At 37.7% G+C, this 13,134-nt stretch overlaps 1 long non-coding RNA gene across 5 annotated transcripts in view; it reads right to left on the bottom strand.

Moving 5' to 3' along the window:
• LOC125104717 (uncharacterized) overlaps nt 1–13,134 on the bottom strand; it is a 282,875-nt gene that overhangs the window by 36,579 nt on the left and 233,162 nt on the right. For 4 of the 5 annotated variants that reach the window (XR_007128713.1, XR_007128714.1, XR_007128712.1 and 1 more), the window contains one exon: nt 8,473–8,577. The exons of the other annotated variant lie outside the window; for it this stretch is intronic. This is a non-coding gene — a long non-coding RNA (uncharacterized LOC125104717). Of the gene's footprint in view, nt 1–8,472; nt 8,578–13,134 lie in introns of those variants that run through there. 5 annotated transcript variants of the gene reach the window in all.

The raw sequence follows: 13,134 nt of genomic DNA, 5'->3' as shown, positions 1-13,134 counted from the left end.
ACACTCTCATGACAATTGACAAGTTTCTTTCTTTTCTTTTTTCTTTCTTTTTTTTTTTTGGGTGGGGGGAGAGAGAGAGAGAGAGTACTCTCAAGTCGGGAGGAGGCAGGGGTAAAGGAGAGGCATACAGAATCTTAAACAGGCTCCACGCTCAACACAGAGCAAGACATGGGTCTTGATCTCACAACCCGGAGATCATGACCCAAGCTGAAATCAAGAGGTGGACACTCAACCAACTGAGACACTCAGGCGTCCTGACTAGCTTTATTAAGTTCATCTCTTTCCAGTCTGAGCTTGCCTCTTTGGAAAGAGTATAATCACTTACAAAATAAGTAATTTAAAAGTCAACAGTGAGTATTTTATAGTTTTTCTTTTATTACCTAACTAAAATAGATTTGTCTATTAACAGAGAATTATTCTAAGGATGCTGTCCAACCCAGACCCACCCCTAAAAAACATGCTGCCCTAATCAACATGACCCACAGTATCTGTATGCATAGAGATAATTGACCTCACTTCCCCATGTCCTCGGTCTAAGATTTGAAGACAAAGAGGCCATCCCCTTCCCCTAAAGAATTCATATTTTTCTTGGATCATTTCATATTTTTCCACAATGCAAAGTCAAAAGTTTAAAATCTATTCTCCATCCCAGCTAGTTTTACCCTAAAATATTACAGAAAAAAAAATGTTTAAAGTTAAATCCACATGAGGTTAACATTTAGCATTCACCTTGAGCCCTGCACAAGAATTCTATTTCTGCTTGCAAAGAAAAAAAAAAAAGTGGGAAATTGAAAGACTTTTCTCTCTAATTCAAGCTTGAAGCCTACTTTTACAAAAACTTTCTACCCAATTGAGGCAAGCATAGCTTTTAAAGATAAATCAGTATTGGCCTGACCTAATATACCACCATAAAGTGCATTGGGGAGATGTCAAGGCAGCAGATGTTTGGTCTATTTAATCCTGAGTCTGGCTCAGCAGTGGGTAATGCTATCATTAATCCATTGAGAGCACACCCCTCAGATGATAATTAGGAAGGAACTTTTTTTAAAGTAACCATAATTACGGTGACACTCTCAACAGCCCTAATTATGGAAATGAGTTTCACATTAAATTCACCTGCCTGATAATATACAGTAAAAGTCTATTTCAGCTGAACTATGTTGTTTGTTAAAGCAGCCGTGCCTGAAGTTCAGGTATTCAACATGTGAATAATAGAGCCATCATCTCTAGAGTTTCAACTTAGATTAAAAGCTAGTATTAATTTGCCTAGAATTAGTGTTGTATGCTCAGCATGAAAAGTACATCTCTAGGCAAAAAGCTGGAAGATTCCAAACAACAGTCTAGTTCAGGCTTATCTCCTATTTTTATCTGATGCCCACTGTTTTATTCTACTCAGATGCCATAGACACTAAGCAAGGAAGGCAGCTTTCTGCTTTTTCCTATGCTTAAAAAAAAAAAAAAATCCATGAGTTTGATGCTGATTGCTGCTACTCCTACTTATCTGTTTACGTTTTAAGTAACCCCTATATGCCATGTGGGACTTGAACTCATGACCCCAAGATCAAGAGTTGCTCGCTCCTCAAACTGATCCAGCCAGGCACCCAGTCCTATTCATTTTTCATCCTGAGAAAAGTGATGGCCTTTGTAAAAATGTACTTGGAAACCATGAACACATACATGCACACAGACTCGCACACACAAGCACATACACACGCACACACTCACATGATGGTTATAATAACCTAATTCTCTTTATGTAGCCATCTCTATTCCCCAGGGGAAGAATGTGGAGTCATATATTTGTCTTTCAGAGACCCTAGGTGTACCAGAGTAATACATTAATCTTCTCAAATTCAATAAATGGTAACGATGCTGAAAAATTGCAAACAATCTATTATTTACAAGGAAGGATAAAGAGAGAGATCTAAGAAAGAACTATGTGGCCCCTTGCCTTCTCATTATTCACCAAACATTCAGGGAGACCAAGAGTTCTAAATTTACCCTTCTAGCATCCACAAAGCAAACCACTCAACTTAACTTTGCAAACTACTGAAAAGATCTCCTCTCCTTTTTCTCAGCTTTGTTACTCTGAAGTTTGGAAAGGCTCTCGGACTCTGCAAGGTAAAAGGAGAAAGAGGACAGAGTGATTTATTTTCCTTTATTTTCCCTCAAAATTCCAACTAAAAATGGCAAATGAGGACAAAAATCCTGCCACAAGTCATTGTTATGAAGGTGACTTCATTTTGATGAAAGTTGCAAATAGACAGAATATATTAACTCTGTTTTGAACCTTAAGACAACTCTTTCTCTCATCAACTGCAGTCCCAGTGGTAGAGTTGAATGGGGGGAAATATCAGTCATTTCAGTCCTCATTAAATTTTTGGCCACGAGCCATTGAACTAAATTCAATAAGCTGAAGCTCTGGAATTTACATTCATTCTTTAAACAAAGGCTTCATTTCTGGACAATGAAGTTTTGAGTACAATTTGCTCTCCTAACAGTAGGTTCACAGGGAAGAAATTAATTGGACGTATTGTTCTTTTCTCTCCTTTCCCGCTCCAAATGTGTTAAACACTTCTACAGACCTCAAATGCAACTGTCCTTCATTTGCTGAAATTTAATTCAATTAAAATTACAAAACAGACACAGGGTAGATCATATTAGGAGTCAAATCTTAAAGGAAAGCCATCAAGCTGTAAATTGCTCATTGATCCTTGCCATCTAGTAGCTTTTAATCTTAGTCATGCCAATTTCAGAGAGATCCCTGCACTTGGTCTCTGCTGGGGCTTAAAAAGTAATCTAGCCAATCGGATTCCATATCTTACGGGGGTTCATTTCCTAGTATGAAGAAGAGCATGGCAGATAAGATTCTGACAGAGATAACCCCAACGTAGCGGAAAAGAAATCAATTTGTGGCTTTTCCAGATATCAACATGCTATATCGAGGTTACTAATAATTCATGTCAAGCACTAAAGGAAGGAACTGTTATAGAGAGGGAGGAGACCAAGAGTGGGGAGACTGGGGGCTGCGGCCCAACTCAGAATACGGAAGAAATCAGCACTAATATAAAGGCTAGTTCATGAAAACATACATCGTATTGGTGCCTGTGGTACTTTAAGAAGAGATGTAACCTACAGAAATCTTCACTATAGCAATAGTATTAACTTGTCTCATGTGTTTTAAGAGAGTAAAATGTGAACTTTCCCTACCCACTCACTGCCTCCTTTATAGAAGATGTACACAGAACATAATTTACACCATTTGGATGATGTTCCTGCATTCTGGCTTGTACTATTTCAGGACTATTTTATTATAGTGAGATGGAAAGAGTTACAGAATGCCAGTGAGAAAAAAAAGTGGGTTCTAACCCTAATTCAACCATTTACTACCCTCAATGTCTTGAACGAGCATCCTAATTTTTTGAGGTTTAACTTTCTCTTCTACAAAATATCCTGAGCTGGCTATTTGAATAATACATGTGATGATGCTTTACAAAACTATCTCTCTGTATGAAGGCAGGAATGATCATGGGTGATGACAAGGCTGTTCATTAGCATTTTATAAAGAGATCGGGTCTTTAAGAACAGAGATAGGACTAGATCTTTCTGCAAATCTGCCATATTACAGAAGAAGTGAATAGCTATTGAGAATACACTAAGTAACTCAAAAAGCTCTTTTGATTCATAGGTAGGCAAGCTGGAAGGGACCTGAGACATCATTTAGTCCAACCCAATTAGAAGACTGAGCTCAAAGCTAATTTGCTCAAATAACCCATGAAAGTGATGCAGACATAGACCCAGACAGACCACAGTCTTCCTAAACTGGGCCCTGTACCATCCACACCAGACTAGGGTAGGTTTCATTCAGGGAAAAGAGACTGCAAAAACCCATGTATGTTTGTGATGAAAGGGTGAAGGCCCAGTCTCCATGGGTAGCCAAATGAATATATGAATATTTTGACGGAGTAGCTCTTTTTTCAAAAGGCCGTCATCCTAGACATTCATCACTTGTTGGAAGAAGCAAGGTAAAGCATAAACGGTGAACAGTGAACAGTGAGTGCTCCCAACTACTAACTAGAATTCTAGAGCAGTGGGATTGGGATTGCCAAAAGAACAAGGGAGAAGTGGCCCAGTAGGTTTTATCCCACCTCAAAACTCTGCCTAGAAAGCTGCATTTAAGGAACTACATACTAGGCATTCAAGTAAAAGAGAGAACCCGGAATGGAGTATAAACGTCACTGTCTATCAAGTACTGAGGCACATTTTAGACTCTTCAGCTCAACCTCTGAAAATGAGGTACTAATGATCTTTCTGGTTTTCCCTATAATTCTACCCTCAAGGAGGTCATTAGAGGCAGGCCTCTAGGACACTACCTTCTCTCTTTTTCAATGCATTATTTCTGGGAGAGTTTCAAGGTCAAGAATGATGAGAGGCAGGGTCAGGAGTACTTTGTCTGGCTCAGCTAGCCACAGTTGCTGAAAACAAGCAGTCAAACCCTGGGTTGGAGGTATGATGTCCTTCCCCTCTTGCATCCCTCTCAAGTCTTCACACATACATATACCAGCAGCTTAGCTCTCCCCCAACCCTCAGCAGCTTGGTTAAAGCCAAGAGACAGTAGGGGAGAGATCCACATATGTTCTGCTATTAATATCTAATTAATTGACATAAGGACTACCCAAGGTGCATAACTTCTAGATGCAGAGAAGGCAGCTCAACAGTGACAGCAAAGTGTGGCCCCTGACCATGGCCTCATCAGTCTAGAGAATCTCCAGGGGCATCCTACAAGTATTTTGAAAGGAGCCTGTGGCTTTCTGGGTTGCATCTGCTATATATTTGCAGAAGCAAAGACTTTCAGATTCTCTCTCAGAATTATATCCCATTTCTGAAAACTCACAAAAGAAAACCAACAGTCCCAATAAAACAGGAGCTCCCAGTACCATTTGATCTGTTTCATAATTCATGTCGTTATCCTACAGCAGAATCGAACCCTCAAAGTGGCCCGACATTATTGGAGTTGTTCTATCCAAATTTGATAGTCCAGCTTAAGGTAGAAGAAAGCAGGGTGGACCGGTGCAAACTTAAGGCAAATTAACAAATTCTGATTTGCTATGCAGTCATATGCTGAACTGGATTTTCAAGTTGTTGTTCAGAAACATTCTCAATAAATTATTACATTCTGCAAGGCAGAAGTAGCAGATTGCTTATGGGTATTCAGGGAGATTGGAGGGGGAGAGTGCATTGGAAGGGAATAAGAATGACTCAGTCCGCCCACATGTCTCTGATGTACTGGAAATAGGATCTTCTGAAACCAAGGGTCAGACTCTAACTGACGCTGCAAAAAAAGTCCTAAGCCTTTTTAAAGTTGCCCAGTTTCCTCGGGTTCATACATTTCCAGATCATACTTTAGCAGCCTGAAACTCAAAGGCAACCACTTCTGTTTATTTGGTTCTTGCATGACTTCTGCAGAGAGTCAACCTCATTTTGGCTCATTGCACTGGTTATTTTATAGAAGCAATGGGTGACCAAGACTGGCCGAGCGGCAACTCTTATACTGACTGCGTTCTTTGAATTTGTATTAAATTTTACCTGCTGCTCCTCTAAAAGAAAAGTATTCCTTTGGTTTTTTACAAACCAGAGACCTTCGCTATTACATTGGTATCACATTTACAGGAACATCTCATCAAGATCTGCCTTTTCCTTTAAACAGGGCAGGGAGGTTACTCAATGGCACAAATATTTTTCCCTAACAACAATGGTCCTAGGAAAGACATTTACGAAATATAATGATTTCCTCAGAAACTGACACTGCAGGTGAGGAGAGGCCCTGTCGAGCATTCCATGTAAGGAGGAGGAGAAGCTCAGGTAGTGGATAAGAAAAGGACAAGGACCAATGCTGCCCACCCACTCTCCGGGAATGATGGAAAGATGTTAAAAGCATTCTGACCTGAGACATGTTCCAAAGTAAACTTTCCTAAGGTCAATTTTTTTTAACCTGGTATTTGTGGCAGACTGCAAAATTCCTGAGGCAAGATGATTGAAGAAGAGTGTTTTTTATCTACACAAAATAGGACCAATGCTGCCCACCCATGCTTCCAAGAATGATGGAAACATGCTAAAGGCATTCTGACCTGAGATACATTCCAAAGTAAACTTTCTAAGGTTAATTTTTTTTTCTTTAACCTGGTATTTGTGGCAGATTACAAAATTCCTGAGGGAAGATGATTGAAGAAAAGTATTTTTTATCTACACTAAATAGATATTTTCATATCACATAAATAGTAGAGAGTATTTCTGATGATTTCTTTAGAAAGGAAAATAAAAAGCAAGGCAGCTGCTACTTAAATTAACAAAGAAACAGAGCTACAGCCTTTTAAGAGTTCTTTCTAACATAATAGAGATACTTTTCCTTAATCTCTTTCAAAGCTATCATGAGAAAGTAAGGGTCATCATGAATTTTAAAGACTAGAGCACCCTAATAAAAATATGAAAAGTTGTGAAAAATTAGCCAAATACAAACCATGGGGGGGGTTCTTATCGTTCTGAGTTAGATTTATTCTTACAGTCTTCCACAGAAAACAAAGATTTTTAAATGTAACTAAGATAAATTCAAAACAAGTCTCTATTTATAGAGCACATCTTTGATCTCCACAAAGGAAGAGACCTATAAATAAGCTTCAAAGCATTATTTAATTTAGCACTTCTTGACCCTAGATGAATATTTGAATCACCTGGGAGCTTTCAAAGAATGTGCTCATATTTCCCTTCAGATTAATTAGTATTTTTTAAAGCCCCTCAAATGATGCTAATGCACAGTCAGGTCTAAAATATACTAATTTACTTTCTTATTCTTTTTTTTTTAAAGATTTTATTTATTTGACAAAGAGAGATCACAAGTAGAGAGAGAGAGAGAGGAGGAAGCAGGCTCCCCGCCTAGCAGAGAGCCTGATGTGAGACTTGATCCCAGGACCCTGAGATCATGATCTGAGCTGAAGGCAAAGGCTTAACCCACTGAGCCACCCAGGCAGCCCCTACTTTCTTATTATTTGGCAGTTATTTTATTTCTGTGGCTTTGTGTTTTTTAAGTGCTTTTCCAAAGATGTTCTGTTTGATCCCTACTTTCATATCCTTATAATCTTCTAGATAATTCTATACCATATTCTATCCCCTAATCTTCTGGTTGGCTTCTTTTCAATTTTTTCTTATAGTCCTTAGTCTAGGACCATGTTTTCTCTCTTTATTCCAAAACTCTAATGTACCCATACTGCTACATTTATGTTGCCTTACAAATTACTCTCACCCAAACATTACGGCAAGGCACACAATAAAAAGCGAGTGACAGTCTCTCAAAAAGTAATTGGTTCCATAAATTCCTAGATGATACTGATGGTGGAAGTGTCTTACTAAATAATAGACTCTTGATAGATTTATCAAGAGTGGACTTAGATGGAATGTCCATTTCAGAAGTGTTAGGCATATTGATTCCAATAATAAATTCTGATCTTAGCCTGAACCAGATACAGCAATTTGCTGTTAAATATCAGACAAATGAAGAATTTTGGTAAAACAGAGAAGCTTCTTGTGGGTTACCTAGTTCTACTGATGGTGTGGCTCATAATCCTTGCAGTCAGAATAAAAATTTTCTACTTAAATAAGATTTTATGTTTCTCTAAGCCTAGAAGAGGCAGTGAGTTCCATTGACATTTGCCAAATGCTTCTGGTGGTTTTGTGTTTATCACTGCAGCTCCATGATGAGCAGATCCTATTTCAGTAAATTCCTTTGCAAAAGAAAGAAACTAGAGCTTCATAGATGTCGCCCATATATGACAGATAAAACTATGGCCATGTCTGAAATGCGCTACGTTTTTTGCTTCAGATTCCTTTATGGAAAATGAGATTCTAATCCAATAGCTGTTCTTAGAATGACATGAGGGTCAAGTTTAAACAAAACCATGTGAGCAGGTCAATGACTGACACAAGGTAAACCTTAACCTTTCTAAAGACATGGAATTCAGGTAGAGCTTTTATCTACCTAAAAAAAGGCCTAACAAATATTAGGATCCAGAAAATCAACTAAAGTTCAGAGAATAGGCATTGGAGTCACTCAGCCCACTTAACATAGTTTATCCCAGGCAAACTATTTAATCAGTCTCCCAGTTTCCTTATCTTTAAAGTGGATATAACAAGCCACCTTACCTGGCTGGTAGGGAGGACATAACAGAACATACACATACCAGCATTTGAGGTAGTGTCTTGTTTATAAATGCACAAGAACACACAAAAATTATCTCTTATAATGTCAATACACAAAGCTCTCTATCTCTGTATTAAGCCACATGTGGCCACACAAATACACAAAGAAAGAAACACTCACACAAGAGAAAAAAAAATTCATCCCATGTCTCTTCTTTCTAAAAACAGGGTCACACATATTTTCAAAACAGGAGGGGGAAAAGCAACAAGACTCTTACCATCAGTCATAGCCCCTCCCCCAGCTTTTCCAAAAAATGCTTTGGAAGATGAATGAAGAGGAAACAGCTCTTGCCAGTTAGGCCAGTGATGATAAACTATTGATTTGATCTGAGGACCACAAAATTCTTTATTAGAGTCTAGGTTAGCTGGGCTCTCCAATTTACAATGATTATTTCTCTTCCATGAATTAGCTAAATTAGTCCCAACTTAAGACATATTTCTGAGCTCCAAAGGATCCAACTTGTCTGTTGGTACTGATAAAATTTACGAACAAATGCCAAAGTTCCCCTCCCACTGATTTTGGAATGTATTGAAATGTTGAAAATATCACTCTATTGTATTTCTCTAACTTAAGAGGAAATGGTTAAAATTTGGGAGAAATGCCCAAAACATCCATGTGGTTTATATAGTGCTTCTTAATTTCCTCCAAGTTACAGTGTTCAGTAGCACAACTATATCCTAAAGTGAAAGACTTTCACTTAGTATGTGTTCAATGGTTATTTATTATATACTTGATAAACTTATCAAAAATTTTATGAAAATTCTTTGGGATCAATCTGAGAATAAATAATTGAAGGATTTGAGACTCTCAGGAGGAAGAAGATAGAATCACAGAGTACAGCATTAGAGTTATAAAGTTTAAAGTTATACTGCAATTCAGAGGAGAACATAGGAGTAGAATTCGAGTCATATAAAACCCAGACAGGGGCACCTGGGTGGCTCAGTGGGTTAAGCCGCTGCCTTCAGCTCGGGTCATGATCTCAGGGTCCTGGGATCGAGGTCCGCATCGGGCTCTCTGCTCAGCAGGGAGCCTGCTTCCCTCTCTCTCTCTCTGCCTGCCTCTCTGTCTACGTGTGATCTCGCTCTATCAAATAAACAAATAAAATCTTTAAAAAAAAAATAAAAATAAAAAAAATAAAACCCAGACAGATGTTCCAAAAAACCAGATGAGATGGATAGGAGAGCAAGGCTCCAGGTGAAGGTTCTCAGGGGAAGAAACTTAGACCAGAGTTGGGGGGGGGACTCAAAGTACATATCACCATGCCTTCTTCCTCTTCATCATCTGAAAAGAGACTTGAGATTAAGTGACCTAAGAAAGGAATATATTGACCATGTTTCCTGAGTTGATTTTGAACAAAAAAATTTGATTTCTTTTGAATTAATCTGGTGAGAACATTTCAGAGTGTGCAAGATGTAGATAATTTAATTCCCCAAGTAATTTAATTCCCCAAGTAAAACACTTGAGCTGTTTAATAACTTGGTGTTATATTTGATTTTATAAAAATGAGTTCAGGTCAGGCATACTTGTTCTAACAATGAAAATCAATACTATGCATACTAACATACATTTTACTAGAAAAAATTCAGCTCAACTCATTTGCCAAATTGTAACTAAGCATGTAGCAAGTGTGAGGCACAAGAGATTTTTAAATACTTTATTGTGCATCTTTAATACAGATATTTTATATAATATCTCATTAACGCATACAAAAAGACTAAGTTAAAACAAGGTGACAAACAGATTAAGTAACTTCCATACAGAAATTATGAAGCTCTATTCAGCTCTCACTTCATGTTCTATGCTCTCAACCAGGTCCTAAGTAAGACCAAATCCCTTAAGTATCTTTTTTTTTTAATCGTAAGTATCTTATACTCAAAAGAATAGAGAAGACAAGCATTCAAATGACTACATATCTAGTGTAATAAGGTAGGTAAATACAAATTAAGTCATATCAGATGATCATGACTTGACTTCAGAAGAATATAGTATTTAAAGAATGAGCAACTGATATTTAAAAACAACCTATGCTGTGAGTTTTAAGCCAGCAGAATTCTAAAATTATATTCAGTGTTTTAAAACCAGAGGTAGTTTGCTGGTAAAATAATTGATACTAAGAAATTAAAAGGACCCTCATTAGTCACTGAATCCAGTCTCACTCCAAAATAAAAATTGTTCCTAAAGAAGTCCCGAAAAAGTGTCAGATCTTGGCACATTATACTTCCAAATTCTAATTATGTCTTGATACCCGCCACATATTAAACAGAGAGAGGCCAACCCAGCTGGGCCTAAGTGAGTCCAAATTCTTTCCATTCTTTTGTAATTAAATGTTTCCTTAACAATATATTCCATTAACACCCAATCTACATATCAAATTCCTTTTTATCCCCCAAAATTGCTTTACTATAAATAAAATTGCTTTATTAAACTCTTAAGAAACTGCAAGTTTGTTTGCTTGTTTTATTTCATATTCTCTATTCTCATAAGGAAGCATTTATTGAGCACCAACTAAATCAGAACCTCACACATTTGAGAGTGTCTAAAGTTATGATCCCTTTATGTATGGGCCCATTGGGAGCTCACAGTTTAGAGAGGCTAAAATAAATAAATAAATTCCAATAACCATGGAAAGTACCAAAGATTCCAATAATCATATAAAATTTTCTTAAGAGTTTAAAAAAAAAAGGTTCTAGAGAAGAAGCCCTTTTTTATAGCTTTGCAGGATAAGAAAAACTTAGATTACCTGATAAATTACCATTTTAATCCTTAATTAACTATTTAATTTAAATGAATATTTCTTTTTCTAACTCCTATGGGCTCTGAAACAAAAGATGCAAAAGGAAATTGAAATACAATTTAGGGAGAACCAATTAAACCAATTTGTTTCATATATGCCCCCCCATGTTTCCCCTATTCCACGTCATTTCATTTTCTTGTAGATTTCCTGTAAGCTCTTATTTCTAATAAGCTAAGGAAACTAGATATCATATCATGCTCAAAGTCTTTATTCTATATTTTCAAGAATTCTGTAAAAGTTGGGTTCAGAACCACAGTTAGTTAAACAATACTCTCTACTTGACAAGCATGAGGATCAAGCCTGAAGCAAGTGGTTTAGAAAAGTTTATCAGGTAGAATGAGTCCAGCTTGACGCGTAAGAAACAGTCTCTAAATAGTAGTCCCATTTGCAGGACATTATGCTGGAGCCAATGTCAATTTCCCCTCAATACAGAGATAGAAGCAGAGAGAATGATAATGGAAAAAGCCTTTCAGGCAATGTCAACATACACACACATGCACTAAACAATATTTCATTCAGAATCTGCAAATCGCTGGAGCCAGACCAGGCAGATGAGAAAAGATTGCTTTATTTCTTACCACCTGGTCCAGAAACGCCAGATATTTACAACAATTTATAGCTCAGACAAGAAGAGCAAAGTGAATACAAACTTTTCCAGCAAAAAGCTGGTAAATCTCACAGGCTTTTACAAAAATGAGCTCAGCCTTCACTGAGCAGCAATATCTCAGAGGAGAGCCGGGAAGGAAGGGTTGGGCTGCAGGCACTAGGAATTTTACCAATCATAAGAAAGCTGAACTGAAGCAGAAGCAGTTGCAATACAAGGAAGTAAATTGTTCAGGGAGCAACTGTTCTGGTAATCCCATTTAAACACGGGAATTGTGTTTGCAAAATACCTGAAAGAAATCAGTATTCAGCATGCTTGTCCTGGGGGGTATGGAAATGCCCAGGACCACTGAAGGCACAGAAGTACCAAAGGACTAAAAAGATCATAAACGAGAGAACAAAATTCCTACAATGACTGCAAAGCATACTAGTGAGAAACTGCATAGGATAATGCGGAAAAGTGGTGGAAGGTTCTTTTCTTCCAGGTCTCACATTTGTAAAATTAAGACACTGGCTTAGCTGATCCCTAAAATATTTTTCAGTATTAAGATTCTATGAGTTCTGTGAAGTGCCACAACGGAAACTATAGAAAATAAACTTGATAGTATCAGCAGCAGCAATACTACTCAACCGCAGAGACAGGCATGGCTGAGGACCTTTTAGGCTACACAGAGGACCCAACATTCAAGCAAGGTTGGTGCAACCCTATACTCACTCCAAATGACATGTTGTATTAAACTCTTAAGAAATTTACCATGTCCTATGTCGTATAACACATTGATGAATACCATGACTTCACAGCATTTATTACCCTAAGTCTTCACTAAAATCCTCCATGACTTCCATTGCCTCAAATGAGATCCCAAACTCCTGACCATATCCTAGAAGGCCCAATATGATCTGGCCCTTGGCTTTCTCTTCAACCTCACCTCCCCACAATCTCCCTCCGATTCACCTCATCTGGAATTACGGACCCTATATTTGTAGTTTGAGTGTGTCAAGCTCATCCCAACCTCAATACCCTTTTCCTGGCTATTCCACCTGCTTGCATAGTCTTCTCCCTGCCCAACAAGAAGCCGGCTCCTTTACTTCATTTGTTTCACTCCAAATGTCACTTAACTAAGAAGCCATCCCTGATTCTCCCATTAGTCACTTCATCACATTGCTCTTGTTTTTTTTTTCCAGAGTACTTAATCATTCTCTGAAATTATTTGCTTACACATTTATATTCTGTCTTCCCCAAATAGAACATAAGCAGAATGAAGTCACAGATGTGATCTGTTTAATGTACTCCTCGACATCATAGATGCTCAAAAATTGTTGGTTGACTAATTAAAAAACAATTTAAGTATTAGCATCATTGTGGCACTTTCTAAGAAATCTCAGCTCAAAGGGTTTAAAGATCTGCTCAAGTTAACACCTCTCATAAGTAATGTAAGATCAGTGTCTGGGACTTTGTTTTTTTGTTTAATGATTTTTTTTTTTT

Source organism: Lutra lutra, chromosome 7 (assembly GCF_902655055.1).
Source record: "Lutra lutra chromosome 7, mLutLut1.2, whole genome shotgun sequence".
Lineage (NCBI taxonomy): Eukaryota > Metazoa > Chordata > Mammalia > Carnivora > Mustelidae > Lutra > Lutra lutra.
This window is presented reverse-complemented; position numbering and strand designations above follow the sequence as displayed.